This window comes from Vombatus ursinus, unplaced genomic scaffold (assembly GCF_900497805.2).
Source record: "Vombatus ursinus unplaced genomic scaffold, bare-nosed wombat genome assembly UNPS02014813.1, whole genome shotgun sequence".
Lineage (NCBI taxonomy): Eukaryota > Metazoa > Chordata > Mammalia > Diprotodontia > Vombatidae > Vombatus > Vombatus ursinus.
The window spans coordinates 5,897,573-5,914,520 of NW_020954591.1; positions in this window are offsets into that span (position 1 = coordinate 5,897,573).

The following is a 16,948-nucleotide window of genomic DNA, read 5'->3' on the forward strand; positions in this document are numbered from 1 at the left end:
TGATGATGATGATGATGATGATGATGATGATGATGATGATGATGATGATGATTAGCATTTATAGTGCATTAAGCTGTACAAAGTTCTTTACCAATATTGTCTCATTTTAACCTCATAACCAATCTGGAAGCCGATATCCTCATTTTACAACTGAAGAAACTGACATTAAGTCACTTACCCAGGCTTACACAAAAAGTTAACAACTGTTTATTAAGCAATTAACTATGTACCAGGTACTATGCACTGGGAATAGAAAGAAAGGGCAAAAAAAAAAAAAAGACAATTGCTACTTTCATGGAGTTCACAATCTAAGGAAGGAAACTTCATGAAAACAACAAAAAAAACCCAATAAATTAGAGATCATCAATAGAGAGAAAAGATCATCAATTAAGGGAGATTGGGAAAGGCTTCTCCAAGGAGGTGGGATTTTCAATGAGATCCAAAGAAAGCCAAGAGGTGAAGATAAGGGAAAACATGGGAGCAGTCAGTGAAAATGCTATGTCAGTAGAAAAGTGAATTGTCTTGTTTAAGGAATAGCAAAGATACCAGTGTCACTCGATTACAGAATACATGGATTGGAATAAAGTGTAAGACTGAAAAAGCAGAAGAGACCAGGTTATAAGGGGCTGTAAAACCAAACAGAGGACTTTTTATTTGATGCTTGAAATAATGAAGAGCCACAAGAGCTTCTTGAATGGGGGCAGGGAGCAGTGACATGGTCAGACCCACAAGTCTGGGTGATTGGGAGGATGGTGGTACCCTCAACAGCCAAAGAGAAACTGGGAAAAGAGAAATTGGGGGTGGTGGTGGGGAGAGTGAGTTCATTTTGGAACATATTAAGTTTAAGATATCTATGGGAGAATCATATAGCCCTTATGTATTAGAGGCAGGACCCGAACCTAGGTCCTGGCACCAATGCTAGTCTATTCTTTATTTGATGTTTTTAAAATTGATGTTTTGTATATAGTTTGTTATGTTACAGTGTAGTCACATAATAGCACATGTATATAATTGATAAATAAATATACATATATTAAGGGTGCATGCTGAAAAGTTTTTTATTGTTGCAGCGTATAGTCAGGAGCTGAAAACTGATCTCTAATAAGATGGTATGGTTCATTTCTAGGAGTTAAAAGGATCATTATAAAATTAGATAGACCATTAAAGCAAAACAGTAAGTCCTTTATTTGACCCTCTTTAGGTAAGGGTATGAGAGGGGGAGGCTAGTTGTATAGAAACCCACTTTAGAGGTCTGCTCTAAAAATAAAAGATAAAAAAAAGCCATGTGGTTTAAATGGAGACAAATAAGAACATGAGAAAGTGGGAAATGGAAGGAAGGCACAAGATGGAGACAGGGTTCATAAGTAGATAGGAGCCAATCACAGTTGACTGGTGAGACAAGCATACAACTAGAATCCAGAGCAGGGCACACCTATTTGGTCTCCCACCTCTGCTGCACAGATAGGGAGTTGCTGATTAGCAAAGTAGCATAGAAGATGAAATTTTCTGGCATGGAAGATTCCAGGGACATTCCAGAAAAGGAAGCAGGTGCTGGGCAGGAGCAAAACTTAGCAAAACTTAGTAGACCACAAAAAAGACTAGCTCCCTGTCCCTACCCCTCCATCCCCCTAAAAGAAGTTTGGTTTTTTTTTTCCCAGACTGCCACAGATTTTGAAGCAAAAGTTTAATGACTGCTAGTGAGGGTTGGTATAGAGAAAATTCCTATACAAGTTCAGGTTGATACAGATGGCCTCTCAGGTTCCTTCCAACTCTGGGAATCTCTGAAAATTGGAAATGTAATAATAATTCAATTTCTGCCCTTGAGACAGTTGCAATTTATGGTTTTGCTAGTGTGGAGAGGATATTAGTGTCTCGATTTTTAGAATATATGTATTCTTCATAGTCTATATAGGAATAAAATAAAGGAAAAGAATGTCATCATCTCAGTCAGAGATGAATGAAGATTACCCTAAGGAAAATGATTCATCACCATAAGTTTCCAAGAAAGACCTTATGACATTACATCATTGCTTCTTGCACTGACAGTTGGGTTCCCCAGGGGAGATTGTGTAGGGCTATTAAAGGGAATTGAATAAGTAATTTAGTGGATGTATTAAAATGCAGGCTGGATGAAGAGAATGATATGGCATTTGCCACCCTCTCATTTGAACCTTTATGATTTGCACTGCCAAGGTGGGGAGAAGCATAGGTTTGGAATAGTAAAGAGAATGCTGAATTGAGTGTCTGGGTAACTAGATTCAAACCTAGGTTCTGCTACTGATTCCCTGTGTGGCCTTGAGCAAATCACCTCAGTCTTCTTAGCCCTCAGATTCCTTCTCTATAACATGAGGAGTTGGATTCAATGACCTCTATTGTCCTCTCTAGATCTAACTCTTATAATTCTGTGACTGTGGTATAAGGACTTGATAGGAAAATTCATCCTAGTGCCGTGCCTTTATTGCATTCCAGTTACTCAAATGTCTTTGAATTATTTTGTTTTTATTTCTTTAATAAAAGAAAATTTCTTTAACTATTTTAATGTATTATCATTGTTTTTTGGAACTATGCCCCCTAAGTTCCCAAAATAAGCACTCTGATTCAACTATGCCATATCTAGGCCTAGAGCCCAAAGAAATTAAAGAAAAAGGGTAAAAGATTCATAGGTACAACAATATTGATAGCAGTTTTTTTGTAGTAGCAAAAAACTGGAAACTAAAGGGGTATTAACTAAGGGAAATGGCAACATATCATAACTTATAATGACAACTTATAGTTTATGAAGGCAATGGAAGGTGATGGTCTATGAAGTAATGCATCATGGGAAAATGATCATTGGTTGGATGATTTCGGAAAAAGCTGGGATGACCTATATGAACTAATACAGAGTGAAGTGAGCAGAGTTTGGAGAATAATTTATTCAATAAGAACATTATAAAGAAAACAACTTTAAAGGAATTGAAAATGCTGATCAATGCAATGACCAAATACAATTCCAGAGGACTAGTGATGAAGTATTTTACTCACCTCTTACAAAGAGGTGATAAGTTCAAGATATAGAATAAAACAGACATTTTTGGACACAACCAAAGTGGGGATTTTTTTTAAACTTGACTAAGCAAAGACTCTATTACAAGGGCTTTTTTCTTCTTTTTTTCCCAATGGGAGCAAAGATTGGATGGCAAGGAAGAATAGTGGTAGAGTAGGGGGAAAAAAGGAAGAAAGAAATGAGGGTTATTGTGGCAACAGAGAACAAGAAATAGAACAAGAAGAGAACAAGAAATAGGCTGGAAAGAAGCACAGAGAAGCAGGACAACTTTGAAAGCTACGAGTTGAATTTCATATACACTTTAAAAGAAAACCAAACTATATAGAGAGAGAGACTTGCAATTTTATATACACTCCTTTTTCCATAATGCCTATATTATTTGATGTTTGTTAAATTCAGAATAAAAAAAGTTTAAAAGTAGTTCCATTGCTTTCAGAGTTTTCAGGATCATATTAAACTTTTAGGTTTAATAAGTAAAAATTATTTATTGATTATTAGTTATGTGAAAAGCATCAGATTTCTCCCTCTATGAGAGGTACTTCAGATGCCTCATTGGGATATGGGTTCTGGAGGACCATGGTAATGAATGCAAACTTCCTACTGAACTGGAAAGCACTAGTGTCATCTAAAGGCTAGATCAGCTGAGTTTGGAGAAGCTCATCATTAAGTGATTAGCCACAAACTGATGAATTGGGTAGCCATAGTAGCTCATGCAACTAGCTATTAAAGCATAGCAAAATTACAACATACCTTTATGGTGTCAGAACATGCACTAGTGAAATCATAGGTTATCAGAAACCTTGAAATGTGTTAAAGGCAACATGCAGAGAAACCCAAATTAGGAATCAGAAGATCAGCATCATGGCCTGGATCCACCACTGGTTAGGAAGCAGGCATGAGATGATGAGGATTCTCTGTGGTATAGTGTAAAATAAGCACTGGTTTGCGAATCAAAGGACTGGGATTCTCATTATAGCTCTTTATCACACTAATTTTTGTGAGTCTCAATTTGCTCAGTCGTTTCAGTCATGTCTGACTCTGTGATCCTATTTGGGGTTTTCTTGGCAAAGATACTAGGGTGGTTTGTCATTTCCTTCTCCAGTTCATTTTACAGATGAGGAAACTTAGGCAAACAAGGGTAAGTGACTTGCCCAGGATGACACAGCTAGTAGTGTCTAAGGCCAGATTTAACTCAGGTCTTCCTCATTCCACTCACTCTATCCACTGCACTACCTAGCTGCCCTGGATGTCAATTTACTGATCTGTAAAGTAGATGGTGGCTAAGGTCACTTCTAGCTTTGAATCTTATGAATTCAATCAAAGATGGTAGTAGTGGAAATGATTGAGAACACTATCTAAAACTGAACTAACTTGTAGTTCTTAAACCTGGCTCTTCATAATTCCCATGCTTTTGTTGATGGTGTCATCATTTCCCCTGTCATCCATACTTATAACCTCAACATCACCCTTAATTCCTTCCTATCCTCCATCATTTCTGGTCAGTTGTTGTCTTATTGTTTATATCTGTATACCATCTCTTGCATCTATGCCCTCTTTATCATTCCCACTTCTGACACTCTAAATCAGGACCTAAATACCTCTGGATTACTCAGTATCTCTTGAATATGGTCCATTTCTTCCTGTCTCTATGACTTCACTTATTCACATTCTGTCTTCTATCTAGAATGCCCTATCCCTTAACCTGAACGTTGACATTCTACCCATCCTTCAAGGCTAATCTCAGATGCCACATCCTTTGTGAAGCCTTATCTGATGCCCCTACCAAGAATTATATTTTTTCCACTGGATTTCATTGCATTTTGTATTCTCTTATGCATTTCCCGTACTTTAAATTATTGAGCTAGGGACTGGACCAGTGATTGTAATTGACATAGAGAACTCCTACATGAGGAAACTACTCTTTCTACCAATGCAGGTTGGTGCCTTCTCTCCAACTTATAGGTTTTAGGAGTTGCCTAGACACTGAGAGGTTTAGAGCTTACTATGTTCCAGGCATTTTGCTAAGCACTTTACAATTATTATATCCATTTTATCCTCATAACAAACCTGGGAGGGAGGCACTATTATTTTATTATCTTCATTTTATAGATGAGGAAACTGAGGCAAACAGAGGTAAAATTACTCGCCCAGGGTCACACAGCTAATAAATGTTTGAAGCTGGATTCAAACTCAGGTCTTCCTGACTCCAAATCCTGTGCTCTATACACTGCCCCACCTAGCTGCCTTGCAGCTGGTTAAGTGACTTGTCAGGGTTTGAATGTGAACCCAATCTAGCTCTTTCTTGCCTATACCACAAAGCTTCTCTTACATTACACCTATATGTGTAATGCTTATCATTCCCACTAGACTGTATGATTCCTGAGATCAAGGACTACATCTCATTTATCTTATTTATCTCCCTCCATACCTAGCAGGGAGCAATTAGTGGCACAGTGGATAGAGTGCCTGAGTTCAAATCCAGCCTCAGACACTTACTTAGTTGTGTGGCTCTGAGCAAGTCACTTAACCCTGTTTGCTTCAGTTTCCTCATCTGTAAAATGAGCTGGAGAAGGAATGGCAAACTACTGCAGTATCTTTGCCAAGAAAACCCCAAATGGGGCCACAAAAAATGGACACAACTGAAATGACTGAACAACAAAAATGCCTAGCAGAGTACAATGCATGCAGTAAACTCTTAATAGATTTCTTTTTGCATAAATGAGAATGACTCTATTAACAAGACTTGATGACAGAGTGGATATAACAAAGGAAACTAAGTTAAGATAATTTAAAGATTTTTAGTCTGAGTGGCATGAGAATCGTGATGCCATTTACAGAAATAAGAAAATTGGGGGCTGATGTTAGGCTTAGAGAAAGGATGATTATAAAGCTTGAATTGACATTAGGTCATCTTGGTGGAAATGTGTAGTACATAGAAGTTGGCAGCTTGGAAGCAGTAGTTGAAGGTGTGAGAATGAATGAGCTCTGAAGAAGATAGTGTAGAAGACCTATAGCTAATAGGTATGAGGATGAGAAAGGAGTCACAAAAGAAATAAAGATGGAGCCATTGGAGAGATCATTGGAGGAAAAAAGATAATGAAATGTCATGGAAGTTAGCACCGGAGATAGTTTCGAGAAGGAAGGGGTGATCAATAACAACAAACACAAGAGTTTGAAATAAAAATATTTCTGCTAATGTCCTTCCTATTAGATATCTTAAGACAGTTCATTGGTAACTTTCACAAGACAAATTTTTACTGTAGTAGTGGGTTATAAAATAAAATCTCAGGGATCTTTGGAGTTCAACCACTCTCCTTGCAGATTCCCCGTCTTTCTTCTCTTTACCTGTGTCCTTCAATATTCCCCTATGTGGTAGGAACAGCCCCACTTTTAAGTAGGCTGAACTAATTTCCCTTTAAGGCAAAGGTTCTTAACTCTTTTTTACGTAATGTACCCCCTTTGGAAGTATGGTGAAGTCTATGGGCCCCTTCTCAGAATATTTTCTTTTCATAATGGAGGGAAATGCTAACATTTCTGGTAGAAATTAGTGGGGGGAAAAGATGTAATTTTTTTTTCCATTAGGGTTCATAGATCCCTTGAAATCCATCCATGGGTTCCAAATTAAGAACTGTTGCTTTAAGGGAACAAGGAGGCCATCTCCTTGGTTGGTTTTGGTTGGTCCAGGGGATTAAAGTTTGGTTCCTCACTAAGGTGAGGCAAATGTCTCTTGAGGAGCTGATGCTGCAGAAGTCTAGTAGAATTTCTATTGTTCTGAAGTAATGCCTGTCTAATCTAGCCCTTGTGGTTATGCTTGTGAATACTGAGATGGAGGGGGAGGAGTGTTTTATCTGAGTCAGGAACAAGGGATTTTATCCTTCTAAATTTTTTTCTAAGTAAGATGGTTTTTATTTCATTTTGTGGTCCATGACTGTTTCATTGAATGCTAATCTCTTCCCAATCCTCCTTAATTTTGTGTACCTTTCTTATGAGACTATCCCCATTTATATAATATATATCTTGTTTGTCCATAGCAATTTGCATGTTATCTACCCCCTTAGACAGTGAGCTTCTTAAGAGCAGCTACTGAGTTTGGGTTTGTTTGTTTGCCTTTTTTTGTATCCCTAGTGCTTAGTACATTGTTGCTATTTACTCCTTTCAGTTGTTTCTTTTCATGACCCCATTTGGGGTTTTCTTGGCAAAGATATTAGAGTGTTTTGCCATTTCCTTCTCCAGCTCATTTTATAGAGGAGGAAACTAAGGCAAACAGTATTAAGTGGCTTGTCCAGGGTCACACAGCTAGTAAGTATCTGAGGCTGGATTTCAACTCAGATCATCCTGATTCCAGATCTGATGCTCTATCCACTGTACCACCTGGCTGCTCCCACCTAGAATATGACACGTGCTTAATAAATGCTAGTTGACTGACATTCCTGAACCTGAATCATTGTCTTGGCCTGAACTGGGCCTAACCCATAATAACCTCATTACATGCCAAAAATATGTGTTCACCAGAATTTTTTAGCATTCCCAATACTATGATATTACACACCTATTTCCAGGGATCAGTCTTGAACCACTGAATAAAAGCCCATTTTTTGGACACACAGATTTTTAAATTGTCACTAGTAAAGATGGTGACCCTTAGCTCATTTAAACACCTGAAAAATAAAGATTCTAACTTCGGATGTACTTAGGGATTTTACTTCAATATTTCAACGGATCTGTAGTCATGTCAGTGTAGGTGTTCCATTCAGTCTATCTAGCCATGCTGTTGCCAGCAACTACGAATCACCTGATGGGAGAGCGTGAACTGAAGAAACGTGGGCCAGGTGGGTCAGCAAAGACTGAACCGTTTATTCATCTGAGGGTCACAGCATATATAGGAAAAAGTTTGGAGCTTCAAAGGATCCCTTGTGTGGGAAAACTATGCATATTCTGTAACTGTTACTGATAACTTTCAAGGTTCAGAGCTTGGTAAAAAAATGCTTTCAGGACATACATCAAAGGAGCATACAATAAAAGTATTAAGAAAAGGATTACATACATTTTAAACAAATGGTTACAAGATAGAGATTAATAGTCAATTAACAGGCCTTGACAATCATTTCCAGGGCTTTCTCAGGTTCTTATCTCAAAGTATGTGACTAGTCCTCCCTAGTTTGCCACATATTATCCCTTATGCCAGACTGTTATTTTGTCACAGTCGGACAGTTCCAGGAGCCCCTTAATGAATAGGAGAGTGGTGAGCCAACGTCCTGATAAAGTGAGCCCTTGAAGGTAAGAACAGGGAGGAGTTAAATTCCAACCTGAATTCTTTAACCCTTTTCTGGACTGATCAGAGCTGGTCCTCTACACCGTGCCAGTTCATTCTGTGCGATTCTTGCTCACATTCTCTTATAACTCCTCCAAAAAAGATCTATTCAAAACACTGGATGCCTTCCTCCTAATCTTTGATTATTCTGTTGGTAGCTGCACAGCATTTACAACTGGTCTATCTGATATTTCTTGATCTTAATACATAATCAGTCCCACTTCCTTTCTGATCATAAATTCCTAGATTATATTCTGTTACACCGTTTCTTATATGCAAGTTGTTACTGGTAATATGACCTTAGCTATTGGCTTAGAGATGGGATTTCAGTAAATATTAAAATCATTTCCTGTTCCTTCTCTCTGATAGGCTGTGGAAGTATACTTGTATGTCCTGGATCTATTTTGGAGCCCTAGACACAAGTCCTTCTTCCTCTTGAGTGATGATGGAGTTGGGGAGAAGAAGTTTTTAGGCAATGTACCAAAGGAGCAAGGGTGACGTTTATTAGTCAGTTAAAATGCCTAACTTTGGGATATTGGTCACTAACTTTTAAATACTGCATGGATTTTACATTACTGGTCTTTAAGCTGATTTGCAACCATGAAGTATAAAGAATTCTTCCACCAAAAACATTTAAAATTATTCACTGAAGACTTTGTCTGTAGTGGCTGAAATATCAAAAGCTAAATAGAAATCTCTTTTCCACATGATTATCTTGTGATGGGCACTTTAAATGTCTTCAATTTGCATCGTATAGTCTTAAAGATGGATTGGCCATATTGTTGAAAAGTGACCTATCAAAAATTTGTAAATAACAATCTTCCCTAGATGTTAAGGCTAAGAATTTATTGTGAAGTGAAATGCCACCTAAAATTATTTTAATGGTCATACAAATACAAAGTCTTATTAAAATGTCTGATCAGCACCAGTGATAGCAGCTAGCAAAGACAGTGCTCTACTTGCTTCTTTTCTAGGTTTCTTCATGGCTTTTATCAATTCTTTCACTTTTTTTCTTTTAAAAAATGAGATGAATCAGGAGGTATAAACTCATAAAAACATAACAGACTTTATTGGTCAAGTGCTCCAGTGTTCTGTCATCTCATTAATGTGATTTTTTTTCCCTCCACACAGATCTTAAGTCTTCCATGACTGCTCATCCCTTGTTGGATATTCTTGTCCACTTTCTAGAATAATACATTTTCTGGAATCATACGACTTGTATGATCATCATAGGGAGTCCATACTACATTCTGGGGACTTTCTCATATTCTCTTGATAATGCAAAAATACCAATGGAGCAAGAAGGCTCTTGCTATGTGACCAGTCTTTGTTTTGGCCATTTTGGCCATACCTTTCATTGATGGTATCCCATTTCTCCTGCATAATTCCATATTTGTTGCAGCCTGAGTGATCTTCAACTAGAGATTGCAGTTTCTGATGACTGAGGAAAGGTGGAAGGGAAAGGAACAGCAAGGACTTATTAAACATCTACTATGTGCCAGGGATTGTAGTAAGAGTTTTACAAATATTATCACATTTGAGTCTCGCTTCAACCCTGTGAAGCAGATGTTATTATGATCATCATTTTACAGTTGAGAAAAATGAAGCAGATAACAGTTAAGTGATTTGATTAGGGTCACATAGGTAGGATGTATCTGAGGTCAAATTTGAACTCATCTTCCTAACTCAGGGCCCAATGTTCTATCTACTGTGCCACCTACCTGCCTCTAGGACTGACCAAGTACATGTATTATTCTTCTGGGGAATCAGAAATCTCCTGGTGATTCAATAAGTGAAATATTCTATGGCACATTAGTGAAGCCCTTCAATAGCACTGGTGGACAAGGACACATTATGATCTGCTACATCAGGCTTTTTATGTACGTGGTTGTTGTATTTCAAAAGATACTATTTCACACATATAGTAGGGAACAACTGAGTTCAAATCCTGTCTCAGATATTTACTAGCTGTGTGACCCTGAACAAGTCATTAAACCTCTTAATGTCTTAATTATGCCATTTTTAAAATGAAGGACTGGACTAAATGGCTTGTAAAGTCCCTTCCAGTTCTAAATCTATGATTCTATGAAATCAGAGTAATGTTGTTAAAATAATAATTAGTACTCTACTCTGATTTTTAAAATTGGAGTAAATTAAAGGAATTTTATCTTGAGAGATTTGGGGAAATTTCACATTACTACTGGAGAGAGCAAAATTAAAATTAGGAATCAGTTCCTAAAATCAGAGTAGGCTTTGGGGGAGGGAGGGAGGGGGACTGGAAAAGGACCCTGATCTGAAGTGGTATTTGAATCATGTTCTGCAATTTACTACTTGTATGATCTTGGAGAATTTTGTGTCCTTGGGCCTCAGTTTCCTCATTTATAAAAGGGGGTTGGAATAGATAATATCTAAGGTAATTCCATATCTGAGTGAATCTAGGATTGTGTTGCCTATCTGAATTTTAATCTGAGGAGCCACTGTTTTAGTCTTTGTTCAAATAGAACCATGTGAATCAGCCTAGTGTACTGGCAGAAGGACCCCAAATGAGCAGTTAAGAAACCTGAATTCTAGTCTTGACTGTATTATTTACTGGCTGAAGTACCCTAGGTAAGTTACTTACTCTACATCTCAGTTTCCTTATTTATAAAATGGCAGTTTAACTATATGTAGCACTAAAGCTATATGAATTTGTACCAAATAGAAAGGAGCTACCCAAAAGATATATGCTACTTGAACTGTTCAAAAGATATATGCTAAAGCATTCCAATTGCCCAGATGATGCTTGATGTCATTGTCTCCCATATAAGAGGATCAGGCAGAGATGATCTTCTTCTCATCACACCCCTGTTTAAAACCTTGCAGGGATATTCAACTCATTGAGTTTTAGAAATAATGAGGTGGTTAATGCAGAAATATGTTTTGCATGACTTCATATGTATAATGACTATCATATTTCTTGCCTTCTCAATAGGTGGGGAAAAGGTGGAAGGAGAGAGAGAATTTGGAACTAAAAAATGAAATACAAAACAACAACAAAAAAGAAATGGGGAGGAAGAGAAGTCAGAAGTGAAAATAAAAAATAAAAATTTTAAAAGAAATGAGAAACTCTTTGTTTAATCTCTATATGTAGATATTCCTTTCTTTCTCAGGCTGGATTGAATAATTTGGTAACTGATCTCTTTCTACTCAGATAGCTCACTTTGCCTCTTTCCATTTTCAGATTTGTATTATACTAATGAAGACCTATCCCATCTCACCAGTCTAGGTCCTCATATCAGCAGGGAAGATACCTACCAGTTAGTCCCAGACAGATGATTATTTCTAAAGCACCTGGGTACCCTTTCTCATATGTGCTCTCTACCCCTGAGCTCTCTGAAAACACTAACCACAGGACTCTATGAATCCACATCACCTATAAATGAGACCTCAATAATGGCTTTACTTTTATTAGTTAGCCGAAGGCTTATATCTTCAGCTAGAGGATGTAATTCAAATCAAAAGCACTTAAAATAACATCCCAAGAAAAATTGCAATAGAATATCACCCTTTTCCTTCCCTTACAAAGCTGGGACATGGTCTCCCTTTAATGCATATACTATCAGGGGGAAGAGTGGATGTGTGTGGGGGCACAAACAGAGATTATATATCATATAAGTGCATATTCAGGGAACATGCATGGCCACTAGGTATGGATATACAAAATAAATGTGGCCTGGACATGTGCATAGGAAACATGAATAACTAAAGCATGCTCACAGAAGTATACATACCCATATAATACTGGTATTTTCACACTACTGCTTGGCTTGCTCTACCTTGAATGACTCATCACTGCTAATCTCTGCTGAACTTCATGCCTATGCTGATCTCCATAGGGTGCCACATTTGTACTTGCTATCTCTGCTGCGAAGTTCTCACTGATGCCACCTACTCACTTCAACTGTAGTTATCAACTGAGGAATTATATTTTCAGGGTCACCTTTTAGCCATCTCAGTTCCCATCTGCCAAACTACAGTGATTGGAAAGCCTCTCCTTAATAAAGGCTGCTGATAATTCTTTAGTCACAGCAGAGACTATGAGCTGCCACACTCAACTAGAGGGGCAAGTCTGATTGCTCCCAGATTAATATCTAAGATCTAGCTAGACTAAGGAAGATTAAATGTATTCTTCGGCTGATTGATTGACTGACTTCTGGGTTCCATTCTGACTCAAAGATGCTCCAGACTATCTAGTGAAAAATTCCTTATAGTCCCATGTGGGGTATTCAGGGAGGATTAGCACCTCTGGTATGAGGGTTTACTGAGCCCTTTTTAGGGCTGCTCATTCAACCTTGGTGTCCATCTGTCACCCAACACTCATCTGTGGCTCCAAGAAGCTGTAGCATGTGAGTTAGGGGGATGTCTACCCCAAGCATATGAAGACTCCCGTCCCCAGTAGAATAGGCAAATGAGAACAAGGTGGCTGATACAAGAGCTGTGGCATGCTTAGAGTTTGGTCAGACATTGATGACACCAAGATCATCCAACGCATCCCAGGCCATCACCAGCCATCCTGATTTTTGTCTTGCTACTGGACTTTGATGACTCTGGAAGAGAGAGTAAGGCTGATGACTTTGTGCAACTCAGCCTCACTTAAGTTCTATGATGTCATTGGTCCTCTTTGAAAACAAAAGATGAACAACAATCCCCCCAAAAACATTTCTGGAGTCCTGCCAGAAGTTGTGTAGAACCTGGGGTTTAAAACTCATCTTTATCTCACAGTCCTTTCAAGATTGTCATATAAATGAATCTAAACAAGGGCAAAAGCTAAAAGGGAAAAATCATTGCCTTCTATCCTCCTGCCTTTATTCCTGTCTTTCATAGACAAATATGTCTAGCATCAAACCTTCCTCTGTTTCCAGATTTGTCTGATATTTCTACTAACTGGCCTAGCAACACACACACACACACACACACACACACACACACTCACATGCACACATGCACAGAGTCCTACTACATTTTTTGTTTAATTAAATGGTAGGATATCTGATTTGTTGGCCATTATAATTTGCTATTATTGCTATATTTTACTATATTGTAGCCATTGTTGAATATTCTTAGGCTTTTACTTATATTATAACGTTAAATTAATTTCTCCATCAAACTTTATCAACAATTTGAGGGTTAATGAATGGTGATAATTTTAGGAGCATTATTATGCCTGTTAGTATAATTCACAGCAACCAATCTGTTCCATCATCCAATTATCTATTTAATTGTTTCCTAAGTTGCTATTCATATTCTACACCTGTCACCTACCAAATTTTCCATTATTATACATTTGTGATAATGTTTAGTGTCATTCACCTTATTTTCAATTACTACTTGCCTTCTGTCTCATCACACCTTGGCTTGTCTAAGCCATAAATTAGATATAGCTTTATTTTCACTATAACCCCTAAAATGATAGCATTGCAGCATTTTTGTTCAGTGTCTGCATTTGCTCTTGTCTTTTTTTTTCATAGATTTTCAGCTAGGTTATAATGTTTTTTTACAGTTACTAGTGGGACCAAATTCTAGCTCCTATATTGACCAGTTTTGTAGTCAAATTTATTAATGGGTAATCCTTTAGTTTCTAATCTAGGAACAATATTAGATTGTTATCTAATAATTAATGATCTATCGATCATTGTCAACCACATTCTTCCTATCTATGTAGCATGGTACAATTTTTTCTACCAATTGCAGTTTTCAGGTGATATAAAATGCCTTCTCATTAGCTCTCTGCTGTTTTTTCTAATTCAACTAACATTTATCATACACCTCTTGCATGTAAAGCACTGTGTTAGGTGTTGGGGAACATACAAATTTAACTACTCATAATTTGTGATTCACTGACCCTGGAAGGGAAGTTGAAATAATCCACCCTCTTCTCCCTCACCCCTACTTTCAGACATTCCTGCTATCATCATCGTTCAATAATCTCTCTTCCTTTGAGGGTTACTCTATCCAAATTTCTCACCTATTCAGATCCTATAGTTATATCTACTGACCCCTAAGACATCTTTCCAACTTTCTCAATGGATTCAGTGCCTGGCTTCTAGGGGATGTCAATGTATATATTGATGGTCTCCTCTTATATCCTGACTTTACATTTCCCCAATCTTTTCAACTCCTTTGACCTACTTGTAGCAGCAACCCACAAGTATTCCACTTGTAATATCAAGAAAGCCATCATTCCTTTATCCAATATATCCAATATAGCCTCCTATCATTCAATTTCTCCCTAATATTTCTCCTAAACCTATACTTCATCTTTACCATCAATCTAATGCTTCTACCCTCAGCATTTTGGCAGGTACTCCAGTTTTGGCTGTGGTTTCCTGCCTTCCTAATCTTGGCCCCTTAGTGAACTAGTTCAACTCAACACTACATTCCCAAATCTCTTGCTCCCTTGTCCCAGTACTACTCATGCCTTGCCAAATTCCAACCTTGGATTACTCCCACAATTCACCTCTACTCCTGTTGATATGTGTATGAACAGAAGTGGAGGAAATCACACATCCATGCTGACTGGTTCATTACAGACATGTATTATTTAATCTCAGGTGTTCTCTCATTGCAGCAAAAGCATCCATTTATTTTTTCCTAATTCTCTGTTCCACTGCCATGTGTCTTCTTCTTATTTTTATGATTTTCTCTATTGATACATTTGTTTGTATACTAGGTTTTTCTTTGGACATTTTTTTTAGAAATTTTGGTCTTCCAACTTTTCCCACATATTGCCCATCATTCATCTCTGGGATTCTCCCTCACTCTTTGGACCTCCAGTGCTGCAACAGATCCTGTCCCCACAAGGTTGGGCATCCTTAGCCTCCTTACTTGGGATTAGCTAGGTCCTTACCCCAAGTAAACTTTTCTAGTCCTCTCTCAGTCCTGATTTTGCTCCCTCTTAGCCAGTAGCTTTGAGTGGCAATTTGGGTTTTCCATCCTTCTCAAGTTTTTCACATTACCCCTCCCTTGCAGTCACTGTTCCTTTCTTTCAGAGTCAGTGTTTGCTACCCCTTGTGGGGTAGGAATAGTATTCAGGCCCAGTCACTGCTGTGGGATGAATAGGTAGGGATATCTATTGCTGTACTCCAAGTTACAAAACCTGTGTCTGCTTGTGCCCACTCTGCGAGGTATGAGGAATAGACAGGGAAAGAGGATGCCAAGTAGAAGCTTTAAGCATTAAAATTCTCTTTAATGTTATATCATTAAGTTTTTATTCTATGTGTGTGTGAGAGGAATATATGTGTTTGTGGTGGTGGGAGTTCTATCTTCTTATCTTGGAGATTCTTTTGTAATTACTCCAAATTTAACATCTAATTGTGGGGGGCAGGGGTTTGGAAAAACAATGACTCTACCATCTTTCTGGTCACAGATATATAGCAAGTGCTTTTTCTCTAAACAATTTCATTTAAAAGGGGTGATAATAATGGGCAAGTGAGAATAGTAAAAAGATATGAAGACTTCTGCTACAAAATCTATAGGAAACATTGTAGAACACTACAGCTAGAAAGGACCCTAGAGATACCTTAATCTGGTCCCTTCATTTTACACATGAGTCTCAGAAAAATAAGGTCACCCAATTTACCTTACAGTGTAAGCCTAGGTGTAAGAGTGAATGACAAAGCAATGGCTAAAACCCAGGTCTTCTCATTTCCAGTCCAGTGCCCCTTTCTCCATGCCCTGAAGCTCCAAGATTGATTTACTTATTCTTACACTGAAAAGGTAACCCACGAGAGCTATCAATCAAGAGCTCAGTACATACATAATAGTAAAAAGTCATAAAAATCTTTCCTTTCATTCATTTACTCAACTAATATTTATTGAGTGACTACTTTCAAGAAGAGCCTTAGTAAAGAAGTATAAGATGTGACAACAAGGGACCTTGGTTCAAATTTCAGCTCTGCTACCTATAAATTTTGTGACCTTGGGCAAGGAACCTTTCCTCTTTGAGTCTAAATTCCCTCGTCTTTAAAAGGAAGAGGTTGGAGAATATGGTCTCAAAATGCCTTCTATCTCTCAATCAGTGATCCTACAATCCTCTGGGCAATGCTAGATAATATGGGGGATAGTAGGTCCTAAGATGACACACTATGCTGGGTGATACAGAGGATACATGACCCTAGCTTTACAGAATTTATAATATGCCAGGGTAGATAAACTATATAAAATGATAATAAAAGACAACATGTTATAAGTACATGTTGTACAAAGATAGTATAGGAGCTCAGAAGACAGAGAAATTATTTCCGGTTGTGGTGGTCAAGGAAAAGGTGATGGAGTTAACATCTGAACTGTGTCATAAAAGATAGGTTTTCAATAAGTGGTGATAAGGAAAATGGGCATTACGGGTGGAAGGAAAGTCATCCACTTTCCTGAAGATGAGAAAGCATATTCATGTTTGGGAAATGGTAAATTCTCCAGTTTAGCTGAGATATAGGATAAATATAGGGGAGTGGTAGGGGAAAAAAGATGAGAAATGTAGATTGTTCTAGTTTGTGGAGGGGCAAAAATGTTACCTTGAGGCATATGTAGTTTTTTACCATAGATTCTGGGAAACC